Genomic DNA, 19,634 nt, shown 5'->3' with positions numbered 1-19,634 from the left:
TTCCTTTTATTTATGTGGTGGATTACGTTGATTGATTTTCTAATGTTGAACCATGCTTGCATACCTGGTATGAATCCAACTTGGTCATAGTGTTTCTTTGTTTTTTTTTTTGGTTTTTTTTTTTGATATAATGTTGAATTCTATTAGCTAGAATTTTGTTGAGAATTTTTGCATCTATATTCATGAGAGATATTGGTCTGTAATTTTCTTTTTTTGTGGTGTATTTACCTGGTTTTGTATCAGGGTTATGTTGGCTTCCTAAAATGAATTTGGAAATATTCCTTCCTTTTCTATGTTCTGAAATAGTTTGAGTAGTACTTGTGTAAGCTCTTCTCTGAATATTTGGTAGAATTCTCCTGTGAAGCCATCTGAAGCAGGGATTTTTTTTTGTTGGGAGTTTTTTTTTAATTACCTTTTCAATCTCTTCTCTTGTTATGTGTCTGTTCAGATTTTCAACATCACTTTGTGGTAATTTGGGTAGGTATTGTGTTTCTACAAATTTATCCATTTCGTCTAGGTTTTCAAATTTGTTGGAGTATAGTTTTTCATGGTTCTCTGTTATAATCCTTTTTATTTCAGTTGGGTCTCTTGTAATGCCCCACATTTCATTTCTTATTTGGGTAACATGTGTCTTCTCCTGGTTTTCTTTCTTCAGTCTGTCCAGTGGATTGTCGATTTTGTTGATCCTTTCAAAGAACCAACTTTTGGGTTTGTTGATTCTTTCTATAGTTTCTCTATTCTCTATTTCATTTATTTCTGCTATGGTCATTATTATTTCCTTTCCTCTAGTGGCTGTGGGCTTTTTTTGCTGTTCTCTTTCTATTTGTTTGAGTTCTGTAGTTAATATTTTGATTTTGTCCCTTTCTTCTTTTTTGATGTGTGTGTCTATTGCTATAAATTGTCCTCTGAGGACTGCCTTTGCTATGTCCCAAAAGTTTTGGTATGAAGTGTTTTCATTCTCATTTGATTCAAGGAACTTTTTGATTCCATCTCTGATTTCTTCTATTACCCAGTGATGTGTAAGCAGGGTGTTATTCAGTTTCCATGTAATTGATTTTTCTCCTTACTCTTCCTGTTGTTAACTTCTACCTTGATGGCGTTGTGTTCAGTGAAGTTACTTTGAATTATCTCATTGTTTTGGGTCTTGTTGAGGATTGCTCTGTGGCCTAAGATGTGGTCTACTCTGGAAAATGTTCCATGTGCATTGGAAAAGAATATGTACTTTGCAGCGGTTGGATGGAGTGTTCTATATATGTGTATGAGATCAATTTGGCTGACTGTGCCCTTTAGGTCTTCTGTATCTTTGCTGAGTTTCTTTTTAGTTGTTCTGTCCTTTACCAAGAGTGGTGTGCTGAAGTCTCCTACTATTATTGTGGAACTGTCAATTTCTCTTTTCAGTGCTGTTAGAGTTTTTTTATGTATTTTGGAGCCCTATCATTGGGAGCATGGATGTTTATTATGGTTATGTCTTCATGCTGGATTGTCCCCTTAATCATTTTGTAGTGTTCTTCTTTGTCTTTTATGGTGAATTTTGGTTTAAAGTCTATTTTTTCTGCGATTAGTATTGCCACACCTGCTCTTTTCTGGTAGTTGTTTGCTTGATATATTTTTTTCCATCCTTTGATTTTTAATAAATTCACATCTTTGTTTCTAAGGTGTGTCTCTTGTAGACAGCACATTGATGGATCCTATTTGTTTTAGCCATTCTGTCACTCTCCGTCTCTTTATGGGTGCATTTAGGCCATTTACATTCAGTGTAATTACTGATAGGTGTGAGTTTATTGCTGTCATTTTGTAGTGCTTTTTTTTGTGGTGCTGACGTTTTCTTTGTTCCTCTTACTCTCTTGTGCTGAATTCCTTTTGTTTGTGGATATTTTTTTCATTTCTTTTGTTTTTGGAGATTTTGTTTTTACTGAGACTTTATGTTTTTCTTCTTTATTTTGATGAGTAGGTTTGTTAACTTTCTTTGTGGTTACCTTGAAATTTACCCTTATCTTCCTAGGTTTGAACCAGTCTTTTATTACTTGATCTCACTTTGCCTTCCTCTCCATTAGAAGGATCTATACCTATACCATTTATTCCCTCTTTTTTTGTTCTGATGCTATTGTCATTTATAGAGTAACCTCCCTTGTTCCCTGTTGTAATTCTTTTGGTTTTGGATAGTCCTTGAGAGTTTATTTCCTAGGTTGGTATGTGGCTGGTATAATCCTGTGTCCTAGATTCAGCCTTTGGTCTAATGTTGTTTGTTATCAGATCGAAGGACTCTAATAATTCTTGTAAGTTTGGCTTGGTTTTTACATAGTCCTGTAATTTCTGTTTATCTGGAAATGACCTAATTTCACCATCTTATTTGAATGAGAGTTTTGCAGGATATATTATTCTTGGTTGGCAATTTTTTTTTTCAAGTTTTTATATATGTCACCCCATTGCCTTCTTGCCTGCATGGTTTCTGCTGAATAAGCTGAGCTCAGTCTTATTGTTTCTCCTCTGTATGTGACTTTTTGTTCTTCTCAAGCTGCTCTCAGGATTCTTTGTTTGTCTTTGTTTTTAGTGAGTGTGATTATGATATGCCTTGAGGGTTTTCTTTTGAGGTCTATCCTATATTGGGTTCCTTGAGCTTCTTGGATGGTCAGCTTCTCATCTTTAATGATATTCGGGAAGTTTTCTGTCAACAATTTCTCAATGATCCTCTTTGTGTTTTCTGTTTTCTCCCCATGTTCTGGAACTCCAATCACTTGCAGTTTTTTGCTTTTGATTGTATCCCACATAGTTCTCAGGGTTTCTTCATTTTTCTTCTTTCTTTTTTCTGATTTTTCCTCAAACAGAGTTATATCCAAGTGTTTGACTTCAAATTCACTGATCCTATCTTCCATTGTTTCAGACCTGCTCCTCAGCCCTTCTATGACACTGTCCATTTCTGAAATATTTTGTTTATCTTTTGGATATCTGATTTTTTTTTTTGTATGATTTCTAGTTCTGAATTTATTTTAGCATTTTGTTCCTGTATTATTTTCTTGAATTCTTCCTTTTTTTGGTCTGTATTTTCCATGAATTTGTCTGCCTTTTCCATGACTTTGTCTATTTTTTCCTCATTTTTGTCTGCTTTTTGCTTCAACTCTTGGATATTTCTGAGTATTAGAGATTTGAATTACCTGTCAGGTAGTTCTAGTTCCTTTTCTTCTAGTGGAAAGTCATATGGTGTTTTATTTTGGACACCTAGTGTAACCATCCTATCTTGTATTTTTATACGTTTTGATATTGTCTGCTCTCTTTGGGGCATTCAATAGTTATTTTCCTTGTTTATTGATTGTAGATTTGTTTGTTTCATCCTACTTTTTTGTTTTATTTGGTTATGTCTGAGCAGATGGTCTGTGCATTCTTTGTTATTTGTCTGTGGGCACGATAGTTTTCACCTCCTTCTCCAATGGGCAGGGTCAGTCACTCAGGTATGTTACAGCAGGGCAGGTCCACCTGAAGGGGAGTTGCTAGGATGGGTTGTTTGTGGCACATAATAGGGCCAACAGGGCAGGCCTGGAATCAGTGCAGGGCCGATTCCAGTAGGGCGTGCCTGTGCTGCTTGGCATTGTGATGTTCAGCACACAGTGCAGGTAGGCAAAAAGGAGTGGGGGGATCATGATGTCTGGAGCTAAGATGGGTATGGGAAAGAGGAGACAGAAGAGAGAGGAACAGAAGCCAAAAACATACACATGAATAAAGAAACAAAAAAGGGTGCTAAGGGAGCTTGCTGTTGGAGTGGAGAGATGAGAGACTGAGAAATGGAGAAAAACGAAAAGTAAAAGAGTAAAAGACAAACAATGAATAAATAGAAATTAGAGGAAAAAAAGAAGAAAAAAGAAAAAAAAAGCCACCAAGGATCCCACCAGTGTGGCTGGTAGGACTGGATAAGTTGCTCCCAGGCCATGAAGTACAGCCTGACTAGAGGAGGTAGAGGTGTCACACAGTGCCAGGTATTTAGGAGACAGGAAGAGAAGGTAAGTATAGAGAGATGAGAAACTGGAAATGAAGAAAGACAAAAAGGGAAAAAGAGAGAGAAGAAAACAAAACAAAGAAACAAAAGAAAAACAAAAAAAATAAAAACCAAGAAAGAAGAAATGCCCTCAGGGATGTCCCTGTGCATCTGCACAGAGTGAGGGAGTAGCTCCCAAGCCACGCAGTACTGCCCAGCTAGAAGGGGCTCCCAAGCTGAGAAAAGAAAAAGAAAACAAACAAACCAAAACAGAAGCAATCAGAACAAGCAAACAAACAAAAGCGCTGGGGTTCCCACCAGCACAGTGGCATGGGCCAGGAAGCAGTTTCACAGTCAAGCAGTGTTTTGTAGACTTTCAGGAAGAAGCAAAGATGGCACACGGAGTCAGGTATTTGAGAGAAGGGGGGATGGTGAGAGGTAAGGAAGAAATCTAAAGAAGTAGAAAAAAGCAACACCAGCAGCCAACAAATGGAACCCAGAGAGCTGGCCAGTGTGAGCGGGTGGAATCCAAGCAGCTCCGGGGTGAAGCTGGTGTTTCCCGGCCAAGACTGTGGCTGCAGGAAGCAGAGGAGGCCGAGTAGGGGTGAAGAAGGGTGGAGGCTGGGAAAGTGTATATCACTTGTTACCGGTTGTTCTGTCTCCTGCTGAAAGCTCAGTGAAGTTGCTTTCTTGTATCCCCTTCACCCATCTCCGATAGAAATCCAAGATGGCGGATCCATGCTGCGGTAGCTGAGAGGGGACCTCTGCATGTATCTCTCCTCACTCTCTGTTCTCAGTCAGTTTCTTATTCCATTCAGTGCTCGGCTGAGTTCTTTGTCTCTTCATTTGATGCTTAGGGTTTCAGGATTGATGTATGTCTCTGTTTGACTTAGTTTTTTGGATCTTTGCTGTGGAGGGATGGCATGGTGCTTTCTGTCTATAGTGCCATGTTGCCTTGAAGTCCCACCTTAAATTTCTTAATGCATTTAATCCTTGCAACAACTTTGTCGTTGTCCTGTTAGGCGTCATCATGTCAGTTCTGACTCATAGCATCCCCACGTACAACAGAACTATACACTGCCTGGTCCTGAGCCGTCCTCACAATTGTTGCTATGCTTGAGCTCATCATTGCAGCCACTGTCTCAGTCCATCTTTTTAGAGGATATTCCTCTCTTTCACTGATCCTCTACTTTACCAAGCATGAAGTCCGTCTCGAGGGACTGGTCTCTCCTGATAACATGTCAAAAATATTTGAGAAAAAAGTCTCACTATTCTCACTTCTAAGGAGCTTTCTGGCTGTGCTTCTTCCAACACAGATTTGTTCATTCTTCTGACAGTTCATGGTATATTCTATATTCTTCGCCAACACCGTAATTCAAAGGTATCAATTCTTCTCTGCTCTTCCTTATTCATTGTCCACTTTTCATGCATATGAGGTGATTGAAAATACCATGGCTTAGGTCAGGCCCACCTTAGGCCTCAAAGTGATGTCTTTGCTTTTCAACACTTTAAAGAAGTCCTTTGCAGCAGATTTGCCCAATGCAATACATTGTTTGAATTCTTGACTGTTGCTTCCGTGGGTGTTGATTGTGGATCTAAGTAAAGTGAAATCCTTGACAACTTCAATATCTTCTCCAAAATGCAGAGATAGTGGAAGCAGCCCTGCTGCTGATGGCTGTGGCTAAAGGGGCCAACGACGAGACAATTATGACAGTAACTAAAGAGGCAGAGATGGAGAGGCTTTGAAGATTGGCAGACAGGGCAAGAAATTCCTGTTTTGGATAAGTCGACTGTTGACATTGAATTATGTCATTAAAAATATCCTCATTAAGGGTTCTGGACAGAGCTGGAGAAGGATGTAGAGCATAATTCTAACTCACAAAAAAAAAAAGACCAGATTTACTGGCCTAAAGGAGACTGGAGAAACCCCAAGAGTATGGCCCCCAGACACCCTTTTAGCTCAGTGGTGAAGTTACCTTCGAGGTTCACTGTTCAGCCTGGAAGTGGACAGCCCAGTAAAACCATGAGAGTAACGAGGTACAGGAGTCCAGTGACAAGGCCCAGAAGGCAGAAGGGGAGTAGGAAGCTGATGATAGGGAACACAAAGTAGAGTAAGGATATTGTTGATGTGTTGTGAGATTGTTAACCATTGTCATAGGGCAACATTTGTAGTAACTGTTAAATGGGAGACTATTTTGTCCTGTAAGCCTTCATCTTAAGTGAGAATAACAGCACAATTAGAAGAGCGTAGTCAATGTCACTTAAATGTGTATGTAAAAAAATTTTTTAAATGGCGTATCTTTGGCTATGTGTATTTTCACAAAAAAAAAAAAAAAAAAGTTGAGAATTTAGAGGGTTAAAATGTTGTGGGGTTGTCAACCAATGTCATGAAACAGAATGTGTGCTACTGTTACATGAGAAAAAAAAAATCCTCATTATAAAAAAAGATTTGGCATTGAGGTTCTATTAATATTTTGTTTATTTTTACTAAAATCTAAATGACCTTCAGTTTTATTAAGAAGCTGTCTGAGGGACTGAACACATAGTGTTCCAAATTGTACAGGATAATATCCCCTGCTTAGTGTCTTCACTCTTGTCTCAAAAAAAAATATTTTCAACTTCATTATATATGAATTCCCAGCCTCCCTACACAAGGTACCATGAGAATATTATTTATTATTTTCCTGCCATAAAACAAACACTGTTCTAGAAGGTTTTCAATTTAGAACTACGGCTATTCTCAGGAAATTACAAGTAAAAGATTTTAAATGGGTTTCCTAATGATTAAAACATTCATTATGAGGTTAGCTAACAGGAAAAAAAAAAGTCTTCCCTCAAGTCTGCATAATTCCCAGAAGAAAAAGAAAACCCTAAATCGTTTTTGCATGACTTGACAGCAGATATCAATACTATTGCAAAACATGAGTCTTCTACGGTTATGACAAATACTTTCACTTTACACAAAACACTATTTCCAATGCACATTTGGAAATCACCAAAAACTAAGACTCGCTTGGACCTGATGGAAGCTGATGCTCATAATAATGTATTCAGAGAACAGTATTTTCCATGAATGCATTAATCATTGTTCCAATGAGATGCACACTCTATTTTGAAGTTCATTTTTAAAAGCAGAGAGTTTTCAGGACACCAAGATTTTATAGCATGTTCTGATTACTCTAAATCTCATCTAATATTTGCTGACTACTAGCATATGTTCTATCATTCTTTCAAATGCATGACGTATTTAAATTCACTTTCATTTGCCTAATTATTAGAAAAAAAATGGGCCTGTCTTGACCAAAGTAACAAAAATAACATTGAGATTAATGCCTTGGCTCTCTTTATGATAATAATGTTTAAAATTGGACCAGAATTTTTTTCAATTTAAAATCTGGTGATTCTATGTGGGAATTCAGCAGGAGGGGTAGGAGGCAATAGTTGTTATTGTTGTTAGGTGCCATCGAGTTGTTTCTGACTCATAGTGACCGTATGTGCAACAGAAGCAAAAACTGCCCGTACCTGTGCCATCCTTACAATCATTGCTATTTTGGAGCCCATCTTTGCAGCCACTCTGTCAGCCTATCTCTTTGAGGGTCTTCCTCTCTTTCACTGACCTGCTTTACCAAGGATGATGTCCTTCTCCAGGGACTGGCACCTCCTGATAACACGTCCAAAGTATGTGAGATGGAGTCTCCTCATCCTTGCTTCTAGGGAGCATTCTGGCTGTACTTCTTCCAAGACAGATTTCTTTGTTATTCTGGAAGTCCATGGTATATTTAATATTTTTTGCCAACGTTGTAATTAAAAATCATCAATTCTTTTTTAATTTTCTCTATTCATTGTCCAGCTTTCATATGCATATGATGCGATGGAAAACACCATGCTTTGGGTTGGGGCACCTTAGTCCTCGAGATGACATCTATGCTTTTTAACACTTTAAAGAGGCCTTTTCCAGGAGATTTACCCAATGCAATACATCGTTTGACTTCTTGATAGTTGCTTCCACGGAAGTTAGAAGTAAAATAAAATCGTTGACAACTTCAATATTTTCTCCGTTTATCATGATTTTGCTTATTGGTCCAGTCGTGAGAATTTTTGTTTTCTTTATGTTGAAGTGTAATCCATACTGAAGGATGGATTACACTTACATACAGAAGTAAGTGCTTTAAGTCATCTTCTTTTTCAGTAAGCAAGATTGTGTCATCTGCATATTGCAGGTTGTTGAATGGGTCTTCCTCCAGTCCTGATACTTCATTCTTCTTCATATAGTTGGCTTCATGGGTTATTTTCTCAGCATGCAGATTGAAAAAGTATAGTGAAAAGATACAACCCTGACACACACCTTTCCTGATTTTAAATCATGCAGTATCCCCTTGTTCTGTCTGAATGAACAACTGTCTCTTGGTCTATGTACAGGTTCCACATGGGTAAAATTATGTGTTCTAGAATTCCCATCCTTTGCAATGTTATCCCTGGTTTGTTATGATCCACACAGTCGAATGCCTTTGCATAGTCAATAAGACACAGGTAAACATCTTTCTTGTATTCTCTGCTTTCAGGCAAGATCCATCTGACATCACCAATGATATCCCTGGTTCCATGTCCTCTTCTGAGTCTGGTTTGACTTCCTGGCAGTTCCCTGTCAATGTACAGCTGAAATCATTTTTGAATTATCTTCAGCAAAATTTTACTTGTGTGTGATATTAATGACATTGTTGGATAATTTCTGCATTCTGTTGGATCACCTTTCTTTGGAATTGATACAAATATGAATGTCTTCCAGTGTGTTGGCCAGGTAGCTATCTTCCAAATTTCTTGGCATAGATGAGTGAGCACTTCCAGCATTGCATCCATTTGTTGAAACATCTTAATTTGTATTTTGTCATTTCCTGGATCCTTGTTTTTCGTCAATGCCTTCAGTGCAGCTTGGATTTCTTCCTTCGGTATCATTGGTTCTTGATCATATGCTACCTCCTGAAATGGCTGAACATTTACCAATTCTTTTTGGTAACAGTTACTCTGTGTATACCTTCTATTTTCTTTTGATGCTTCCTGTGTTGTTCAATATTTTGCCCACAGAATCCTCTGATGTTGCAACTTGAGGCTTGAATTTTTTTCTTCAGTTCCTTCAGCTTGATTAAGGCTGGGCATGTTCTTCCCTTTTGTTTTCTAACTCCAGGTCTTTACACGTCATTATAATACTTTGTCTTTTTGAGCTGCCCTTTGAACGCTTCTGTTCAGCTCTTTTATGTGATCATTTCTTCAACTTGCTTTGTCTACTGTACATTCAAGAGTATTTTCAGAGTTTTTTTCTGACATCCATTTTGGTCTTTTCTTTCTTTCCTATCTTTTTAATGACCTCTTGTTTCTTCACACATGATGTCCTTGATGTCATCCCACAACTTGTCTGATCTTTGGTCATTAGTATTCAATGTGTCAAATCCATTCTTGAGATGATCTCTAAATTCAGATGCGATATACTCAAGGTCGTACTTTGGCTCTCATGAACTTGTTCTAATTTTCTTCAGCTTCAACTTGAACTTGCGTATGAGCAATTGATGATCTGTTCCGAAATAGTCCCCCGGTCCTGGTCTGACTGATGATATTGCGCTTCACCATCATCTATTTTCACAGATGTAGTTGATTTGATTCCTGTGTATTCCATTTAGTGAGGTCTACATGTATAGTTGCTGTTTATGTTGTTGAAAAAAGGAATTTCCAATGAATATGTCATTGGTCTTTCAAAATTCTTTCATGAGATCTCCAGCATCATTTCTATCACCAAGGTCTTATTTTCTAGCTACCATACCTTCTTCTTTGTTTCCAACTTTCGAATTCTAGTCACCAGTAATTATCAATGCATCTTGATTGCATGTTTGATGAAGTTCAGACTGCAGAAGTTGGTAAAAATCTTCAATTTCTTCAACTTTGGTATTAGAGGTTGGTGTGTAAATTTGAATAATAGTTGTATTAACTGGTCTTCCTTGTAGGTGTATGGATATTATCCTATCACTGACAACATCGTACGTCAAGATAAATCTTGAAATTTTTTGTTTTGTTTTGTTTTTTTACAATGAATGTGACGTCCTTACCCTTCAATTTGTCATTCCTGCCATAGTATACCTAATGATTGTTCTATTCAAAAAGGCCAATACCAGTCCATTTCCACTCACTATTGTCTAGGATATCAGTCTTCCAGTGTTTTATTTCATTTTTGACAACTTCAAATTATTCTATATTCATACTTCGTACATTCCATGTTCCAATTATCAGTGGATGTTTGCTGCTGTTTCTTCTCATTTTGAGTCATGCCACATCAGCAAATGAAGGTTCTTTCAAATGTACTAGTTATAGGAGATAGGACTGGAGCCCTGGTCATATAATGGTTAAGCACTGGGCTGCTAACTCAAGGTTTGGCAGTTCAAAGCCACCTAGGGGCTCCACCAGAGAAAGACCTGGTGATCTCCTTCTGTAAAGTACACAGCCTAGAAAACCCTATGGGGCAGTTCTACTGTGTCACTTGGGGTCACTATGAGCTGAAATTGACTTGAGTACACCTAACAACAACAATACAAACAGTTAGGATTAATTTTGATGCCGGTTATAGAAATGCCAAAAAACAGTGTCTTAAACAAGGTAGCAGTTTATTCCTCACATAAAATAATCAAGGTGAAGGCAATAATTCTGGGCTGGTGGAGTGGCATATGGTAAGAGGTCCTAGGATTTTTTTTTCCAGCTACTTCTTCATTGTCAGCAAAGAGGTTCCACCTCACTCTCCTAGATGGCAGGTTCAGATAGGGTGTCACATCCAGATTTTAATCAGCAGAAAGATGAAAGAAGAAGAGCCAAAGAGCACATGGTAGGGAGATTTCCTGTAGGCTAACATACAGCATGAAGCCCTGGTGGAGCAGACATTTTTTACATGTATCTCGTTGGCCAGATCTTTAGTCACTTGTCCTCACCCTGCAACAAAGGAGACTAGAAAAGACTGTTAGTTTTAAGGAACTGAAAACACCCAGTTTCAGAGAAAGGGAGAATTGGTATTTGTGGAAAGTTGCTGTCTCTGCCACAATCAATTTAAACAACCATTGCAAATGGAAAAATTTATAGTCATTATATCCTAAATGAGTTGTTTTTGGTCCAGAAACTTCATAGTTGTAAGAAAACTGGAAGAACAGAGTACAGATATAAGAAGGCAAGCCCATCATGTACAAATGATGAAGACACCAGGGCTAGAATACAGAGTAATTCTAATTTTGTCATTTATATATTTAAATATAGTTCTTCTAATGATAAAATAATAAAGTCATAGACCTTTAAGTTAGGCAGGAGCCCTGGTGGCGCAGTGGTTAAAGCATTTGGCTGCTAACTGAAAGGTTGGCAGTTGGAACCCACCAGCTGCTTCATGGGAGAAAAATATGGTAATCTGCTTCTGTAAAGATTTGCATTCTTGGAAATTCTATGGGGCAATTCTACTGTGTCCTCACTGAGTCAGAGAACTTGTTCAACATAACCAATTTCAATCCCCTCAGAAAATTGAGGTTAAGAATAAATACATGGTTTGTGCATAAACACAAATAACAATGGTCACCATTCATTGACTACTTAGTATGTACCAAAAAGATCCTTATACTACTGCATTTAATCCGCACAACAAATTTATGAAGTTGATAGCTTACCTATTTTTAGAGATGAGGAAACTGACAAATAGAAACTCTAAATACATCACCTATATTCGCTATATCATGAAGATGTTTAGATAAGTCTTGAATTATAGCAGACAGGATTCGAAGCCCTCTTTCTGGACTACAAAGCATGTTTTTTATCTTTCATTATTACATGACAACAGCTCAGATATAGAGTTCAGAGATATCATTTTAAGTTTGGTTTCCCCTCCTTTTTCTCTGTGTGACCTCATCATGGCACTTTGAGTTCCCTCTTCTTCCTGCCTCTGTTCCTTCCATCCCCCCTACCTCCAATGTCTACTTTCTAGGAATTCTTAGGGCTCTTTTAACTTTGCAGGCTTCTCTCTGATTCTCAAACTTTAAGACTATCCCAAACAACATTTCTGAGATCTTGGCCCTCAATCACATCCCTCTTCTCTGCTAACTCCATTGCCTAGAAATGCAAAAGTTTTCTCAAGCCTTTTTCAAATCCCTTACTTTTAGACCCTCTCCACAAGGATTTCACCTCCCCTCCTTATTCTCTTAGTAATTTGATCCCTGCCAACTTCATTAGCCACAATGCTAACTCCTTCTCCTTGACTTCGTGGTGGCAGCTCACTATCCTTGCAGATTCTGCATTACAGCTCTCTTCAGTCCCACTAGGTCCTTCACTCTTGCTATAGCCTCTACGTTAAGTATTCTCCATCCCTCCCTATTTATTAACAAACACCTGCTTCTCCTTCAGGTCTGCAATAATGCCATTATTTCTTAGAGAAGCCTTCCCAAATCTTCTAAATCGGTCAAGTTTCCCTATGGTACATTCTTTAGCACCCAGTTACTTGCTACGCAAAGTGTGGTCAGTGGACCAGCCAGCAGCATTGGTATCACTTGGAAGTTTGCTGGAAATATAGAACCTCAGATCCTGTCTAAGATTTACTAAACTAGCAGCTGGTTTGAAACAACATTACCAGGCAATTCACTTGGGCATTAAAATTTAAAAAGCCTCACCTTTTCAGAGCACCTCTCAACATTGTAATGGCAAAATTGGAATCTTTAATAGAGACCTCTATCATATGAATTTGAGCTCCATGAGGGCAAGGGCCTTATCTGTCATTTTTACTTACTTATTTCTTGTCATTTGTACAGTGCCTTGCAAAGAATATTGTTATTGTTGTTCCAAAAAAAAAAAAAAAAAAAACCAAACCCGTTGCCAGTGAGTCTGTTCTGACTCATAGTGACTGTTATGGATAGAATTGTGTCCCTCAAAAAATGTGTGTCAACTTGGCTATTCCATGATTCCCAGTATTATGTGATTGCCCATCATTTTGTCATCTAATGTGATTTTCCTATGTGTTGTAAATCCTGTCTCTATGAAGTTAATAAGGTGAGATTAGCAACAGTTACATTAATGAGACAGGACTCAATCTACAAGATTAGGTTGTGTCTTAAGTCAACCTCTTTTGAGATATAAAAGAGAGAATCGAGCAGAGAGAGATAGGGACCTCATACCACCAAGAAACAAGAGCCAGCAGAACAACGCATCCTTTGGACCCAGGGTCCTCGCGCTGAGAAGCTCCTAGTCTAGGGAAAGGTTGATGACAAAGATCTTCCTCCAGAACCAACAGAGAGAGAAAGTCATTACTGGAGCTGACACCCTGAATTTGAACTTCTAGCTTACTAGACTGTGAGAGAATAAACTTCTGTCTGTTGAAGCCATCCACTTGTGGTACTTCTGTTCTAGCAGCACTAGATAACTAAGACAGTGATGCTGTAGGACAGAGTGGAGCTGCCCCATAAGGTTTCCAAGGAGTGGCTGGTGGATTGGAACTGCTGACCTTTAGGCTATCAGCAGAATGCTTAACCACTAGGTGCCATCAAGTCAATTCCAACTCATTGCAATCCCATGTAATAGAGTAGAACTGCCCCAAAGAATTTTCTTGGTCTTTCTCTAATGGGGTGGCTGGGTGGGTTTGGAAATCCAACCTTTTGGTTAACAGCTGAGTGCCTAACAGTTTGTGTACCAGGGCTCCTTTTGTACAGAGTTACGCTAAAAAGCAATTATCGAACAATCAACAGCTTTTGTACATTTTATATAAAGCAGAAAAATGTCCTAAATCTGAATGATATGGATACCCTAGTGAAGATGACCCATAATAATACAATTGCTTAAAACTGCATTTTCACCAAAGAATAAATTAGTATAATTATTACAGTACCTTACCTACAGCATAATATTTATGCTACATGCAATTACACACAAAAGTAGATCTAAACTCTAACTAGTCAAAAATTTGAAGAGTAAGAAACAGATATACTATCGAATGACTGAATCTAAAAAAAAGTAAAAAGAAGGAAAGCACATTAACCCTAGGAAGAAAAATAGATGCTCAAAGTATCATATCTTGCTAAATGGATTCTAGCTAGTCCACAATAGACAATACGATTCATCTTTCTGTATAGTTTATTTGTTGGCTATGATTTTGAAATCAAAGAGTCTTTTATTTTTCTTTTGGTAATAAGATGAAAGACAACACTATTTTTTTTTAAAATCTATCTCTCAAAATACATCTATAGGATTGAGACTTAGATCTGTATTTGGGATGCTCAAGCTCTAGTAAAAGCCTTATGAAAGAGTGAAAGTTTATTTTTTCCATCAGCTATAATGGAAACGACTTGCTCCTAGTTGCTACCACCACCATGAAGCATAAAATTAAGCAAAAACTATTTCAGATACTATTAAAAGCATATCTAGTGGACTAAAAACAAGATGAATTTCCTCTTCTAAGTTTTTTGTTGCTATTAAATCAAAACCTCTTGAACAGTATGAAAGTTGGGTAGGTATTTTTTGAGCATTCTCTCCAGCTGGGTGTGATATGGATTTTTAAAATGTTCTGAGTAGTGATGCTTAACTACCCAATCAACTTTGATCTAATAAGACACTGTCCTTGCTGGTATCCTTGGCTTGTCTTTGATTTTGTTTTTCTGAGCAAATGTTGGTGATTTTCACACTCCCTTTATACTTACGTTTCAGATAACAGGACAGTTCAATCCTGGAATTGTTGGCCTGGACTCTTGATTAGGATCCTGCTGTTATCTGCTTGACTAAAATACCTTTCTTAGCTTTTAAGAATAGCCTAGAAATGAGAAGTACTCAGTGAAATACATTAAGTAATTGGAGTTTCTGACAAATTGCAGACAAGAGCATCTTGCCATCTCAAGCTTTCATAGGCCTCCCTCAGTTTAGAGTTTCTGATTGAGCAATGAAGGAATTCTTTCCTGAGAGAAACTAGAGAGCCAGGAAAAAGCCCAAGTTGTTAGGGTTAGAGGTAGTAAGCGTCTAGGTCAGCAACTGTGATAACAAAGGAAGTAAAGTTGAAATTCTGGGTTCCCCTTCAAATAGAAATTTTGCTTTTCTTTTCAAAATGCAATCTACTATGTCAGCATGTTTTTGTCATCTTTACACAAAAGTTTAAGTGGATTCATCATACAATATATTGTTTGTTTTCATTTCATATCTTATACTCATAATAATTTGGAATGAGTTTTAAAGAAATATTGGAAATCAGGAATATCAGAGTTATTTCGTTTGCTGCCTTATGCTTACTTTATGTCAATTTCCATTCATAGAGAGACATCCTAACACTGGGTTTATTATCTGCAGCAAAGTATTTATTTCCAACCATTATTTACAATCTGTTACTTGAAGTATTGATTTGCCTTGTTAACTTCTACAGAAAATTGAAATATTGGTATGAATTATTTTAGTAGATCTACAGCATTGGGCAAATCAGCTGCAAAAGACCTCTTTAAAGTGTTAGAAAGCAAAGATGTCACCTTGAAGACTAAGGTGCGCCTGACCAAAGCCATGGTGTTTTCCATCGTCTCATGCATTCGAAAGCTAGACAGTGAATAAGGAAGACTGAAGAAGAATTGATGCCTGTGAATTATGGTGTTGGTGAAGAATATTGAATATACCATGGGCTGCCAAAAGAACGAACAAATCTGTCTTGGAAGAAGTACAGCCGGAATGCTCCTCAGAATCAAGGATGGCAAGATTTCGTCTCACATCCTTTGGACGTGTTATCAGGAGGGATCAGTCCCCGAAGAAAGACATCATCCTTGGTAAAGTAGAAGGTTAACGAAAAATGGGAAGACTCTCAATGAGATGGATTTATACAGTGGCTGTAACAATGGGCTCAAGCATAACAAGGATTGTGAGTATGGTGCAGGACCGGGCAGTGTTTCATTCTGTTGTACATAGAGTCACTAAGAATCGGAACCAAGTTGATTGCGCCTAGCAAAGACAACAACACAGCATCAAGGAACTATCTACAAAAGGAAAAAAATATATAATACAGCAATACAAAAAATATAAATATAAATACTTTGTGTTTGTATTGTACTTACATATACACACATATATATGTATATATGGCTTAATTTTATGCTTTATGGTAGTGGTAACAATGAGGAGCAGGTCATTTACATTATATATATATACACATACATATATAAATACTATATATATATATGTATATAATTACCTTGAAGACACAACTCCTGACTCCCACATTTTTAGCAAGCACACTTGTTGTGTTTCATTGTGTTCCCTGATCTGGTTAGTTGTCTGCAATATGTTTCACGTTTATGGCTTAGAAACTAGAAAAATATGGCTATTCCAAATGTTAGACAGATTAATTTTGATAAAATAAAATGATTGTTCTCTTGTTTGACATATGCTACTGCAATATGGAAATGATTTTTAGGGTCTACTGAAACCTTCAAGGAGCCTGGTTCTGGAGTTCCAGCTCATGTTCAACCTATACGGTGGGTTGCTTCAATCAACTGAGCTTCTCTGCTATTGAAACACTCCTTTAAAATGATCTAAATAAGATCTGCATTTTATTAGAAAAAGAAAGCATTTATTCTTACAAATAGGACACTTAGAAATGCACTGACTTTGGCGGCAATGCTGTGCTTAGGTGTAATAAAATTGATGAACCCGTATAATAAAATTTATGGAACCAGAGTGAATTCAATTTATTTGAATATGCTCAGTTACGTTTTTGTTTATTCCCATAGCAGATGTTTAATTTACAAACCAGGCAATTACGACAGCTCTTCCAAACAAATAAGAGCAGATTAGTCAAACGTTCACATCAATTTTTATGTTTATCATTAGTTTTATGAGGAGTCATGAATATTCAGTGGTAAGAAAAACTATCATTATGGTACCTGGAAAATCTCAAAATGATGTTTTGCATCTCTAAATGCTATTTCCCCCTTTTGATAAAGCTATTAATGTGTGTTGTCTCTTACTACTAGTTGGGCTTAGGGGTTGCAATGGAAAAAGCACTCATTCTCTCCAGAAATCGAGTACATTCTAATCAATGTGCTGATGGCATTTTTGTGGAAAGCATGTGATGTGTATCAGTGATTATATTTTTATTTTTACTATGCAGATAAGACAGTTTTGTGCATACAGGAAAATCAGTATTCAAGTTCCATTTCTTTGATTTTATAAAAGTCAAATTTTATGTAAAAATAGCACACTGCACTTTTATTTCCAAGTTTAATTTGCTTCCTTGTCTTCAAAACACAATTTTTGTCGTACCAAGGAATAGTTTTGATTTCCTAGACCTCAGACCTGATGAGGCTATTAAAGTCAGCCTGTAGATAGGAAGTCTTAACATGAAGCAGTTTTTAAGGGAGGTTCTCACACAGCAGTTTTATTTTTTTTAGTGCTTAAATTGTCAGAATACAAAGGCTATAGCTCCACTATGAATCAGTAGAACTACATGGCATCATCCGTAAACAAATAAGAGCTATTTCCAGCCTGGCTGCTTTTGAATGGATTGCACTTTGGTGAGCTCTATCCTAAAAGCAGTGAAATGGCCTCAGTATTATAACGGGATTCCCACAGTGCATTTTCCCCCAATCCATTGTAATGGTAGGTTTCCTATCATCAATCAGCATTCAGTCTGAAGAGAAAGTCAGGGAATCAATGTGTTAAAAGAACTCTGGAGGGGATAGCTTCAATAGAAACGTTTTCCGTGAATGTTATACTAAATGGAGAAACAGAATCTGGTGGAAAACATGCTTCTATTGTTATAGATGCTTTGAACTATAATATCATATTTTTGTTTGTTTTTTGCGCTTTCTTTATCTCACTAGCGTATTTTTTTTACAACATCCAAAACAACATCTGCTTCTTTGTCATTAGTTACAATATAAATCTCTCTGGACTGTTTAGCTTTAAATATATCATATATATATAATCTTATATACAGACACACAATAATTATGTGCTTTGATTTTGAATTCAGGTCATGTCATAATATTTTGGGATGTCAAAACTAATATTATTTAGTATGTAGTCACATCTCGGGTTATAACAGAGATTTCTGAAAGCATTTGCCAATTTGAATTTAAACTGAATCAGAATTTAGATTTTCATCTTTCCCTGATATAAGGAGATTATTAAGTTATACACACACACATATTTTACTTGGCTTATTTTAGCTAGACCATTTCATTTTCATCAACTGGATGGAGAACAATAGATTAAAATTCTGATTTGATAAGACTTTTCTTCTTCACCTTGCTTTTTAGGTTCATGAGTAACAATGACATCTCTAAACTTACATGAAGGAGATAGTGGGGGTGGGGTGCGTAAGGCACAAAAGGAAACATAAACCTTCTGCAAGAAAGCACACAGCAAAGGCAGTGCCATTCCAAGGAGATAATCAAATACTCATCAGGAGGAGGAACAGCTAAGAGAGACAGGCACATAGACAAAAGTCCCACTGATAAATAATTGCATTCAAGTACATTGCCAGCCAGTATTCTCTTGGGGATCTAGGAGACACGGAAAATGGTTCAAAAATAATTCAAATTCTATAGGTCATGAAGTTTTCTAACTTGTGGCCACTGGTTTTTAGATTACAAAGTTCTTATAGAGCATGAACTGCTAGTGGGCTTTGATTTCCCCTAATAGAAATACATCCTTTCAAATTGAAGGCTGGTAAGATTACCTAGTGATCTTGCAAACCAGTCTGTTATAAAGGATATAATGGCCTCTGTAAATGATAGTATGGTATTACTTGCCCCCAAAATACAAACCATGCAGTTCACATTTACGGTTGCTAGAATAATAACTCACTTCAGTATTGCCCTGTCTTTGGCACTCTGAATGGGTTTCTTAGTTTGCCTCTTGCTACTTTGGACCTCCATGTTTTATTTCATCACTGTTCTGCAATGGCAAACGTTACAAGTCTTTCTTTTCTACAAGATAATAACTTATGACTTCCATAAAAATATTCAAAGCAGGATTCCACATCTTTTCAAGGTTTTCCTAATAATTCAAGACCAAAAGTATTAACCACATTACAGAATATGTCAACTTAGATTCATAAGCACTGAAATTCTTGCAGATGCAGTGAAGGAAATTTTCCCTTCTACTGCATTGACCACAGTTTCCAAGTTAGTTTATAACTCATTAAATTCTTAAATTTTTTGTTGTTTTAAATTATTCAAAATATCTAGATGGAATGCATCTACTTATTTTGATACAGTAAATATACAGAAAGAATAAACACACATAAATAAGATTTTATGTTTGAGATGTCAATAATTTTTGTGTTTTATCTAAAGTTAAAACACTGTACATGAAGAAGCTGTTGCTTTTCTTTATAAAGTAATATTTTTGGCCCATTATCTTATATATGTGTCTTAGCTTAAAGACATACTATATCTTTGTATGTTTATAATATTACCACATAAAATATATTCACTAATATACATTTAAGATTAAAATAGATGTATTTTTTATTTCACTCATTCATGAAAATGGATAACAGCCACAACCTTACAGACACACAGTCATATGCTGGAAGTAGCAATAGTGAGAAAATGTGGATTTTAAGTCAAGTTACTTGACTAGCTAGCTGTACAGCTATGAGCTGTTTTTGCTTTTGTTTTTTCATGTTTTCATTTATTCA

This window comes from Trichechus manatus, unplaced genomic scaffold, assembly GCF_000243295.1.
Source record: "Trichechus manatus latirostris isolate Lorelei unplaced genomic scaffold, TriManLat1.0 scaffold00017, whole genome shotgun sequence".
Lineage (NCBI taxonomy): Eukaryota > Metazoa > Chordata > Mammalia > Sirenia > Trichechidae > Trichechus > Trichechus manatus.
The sequence above is the reverse complement of the archived record's forward strand: the minus strand, read 5'-3'. Positions refer to the sequence as shown.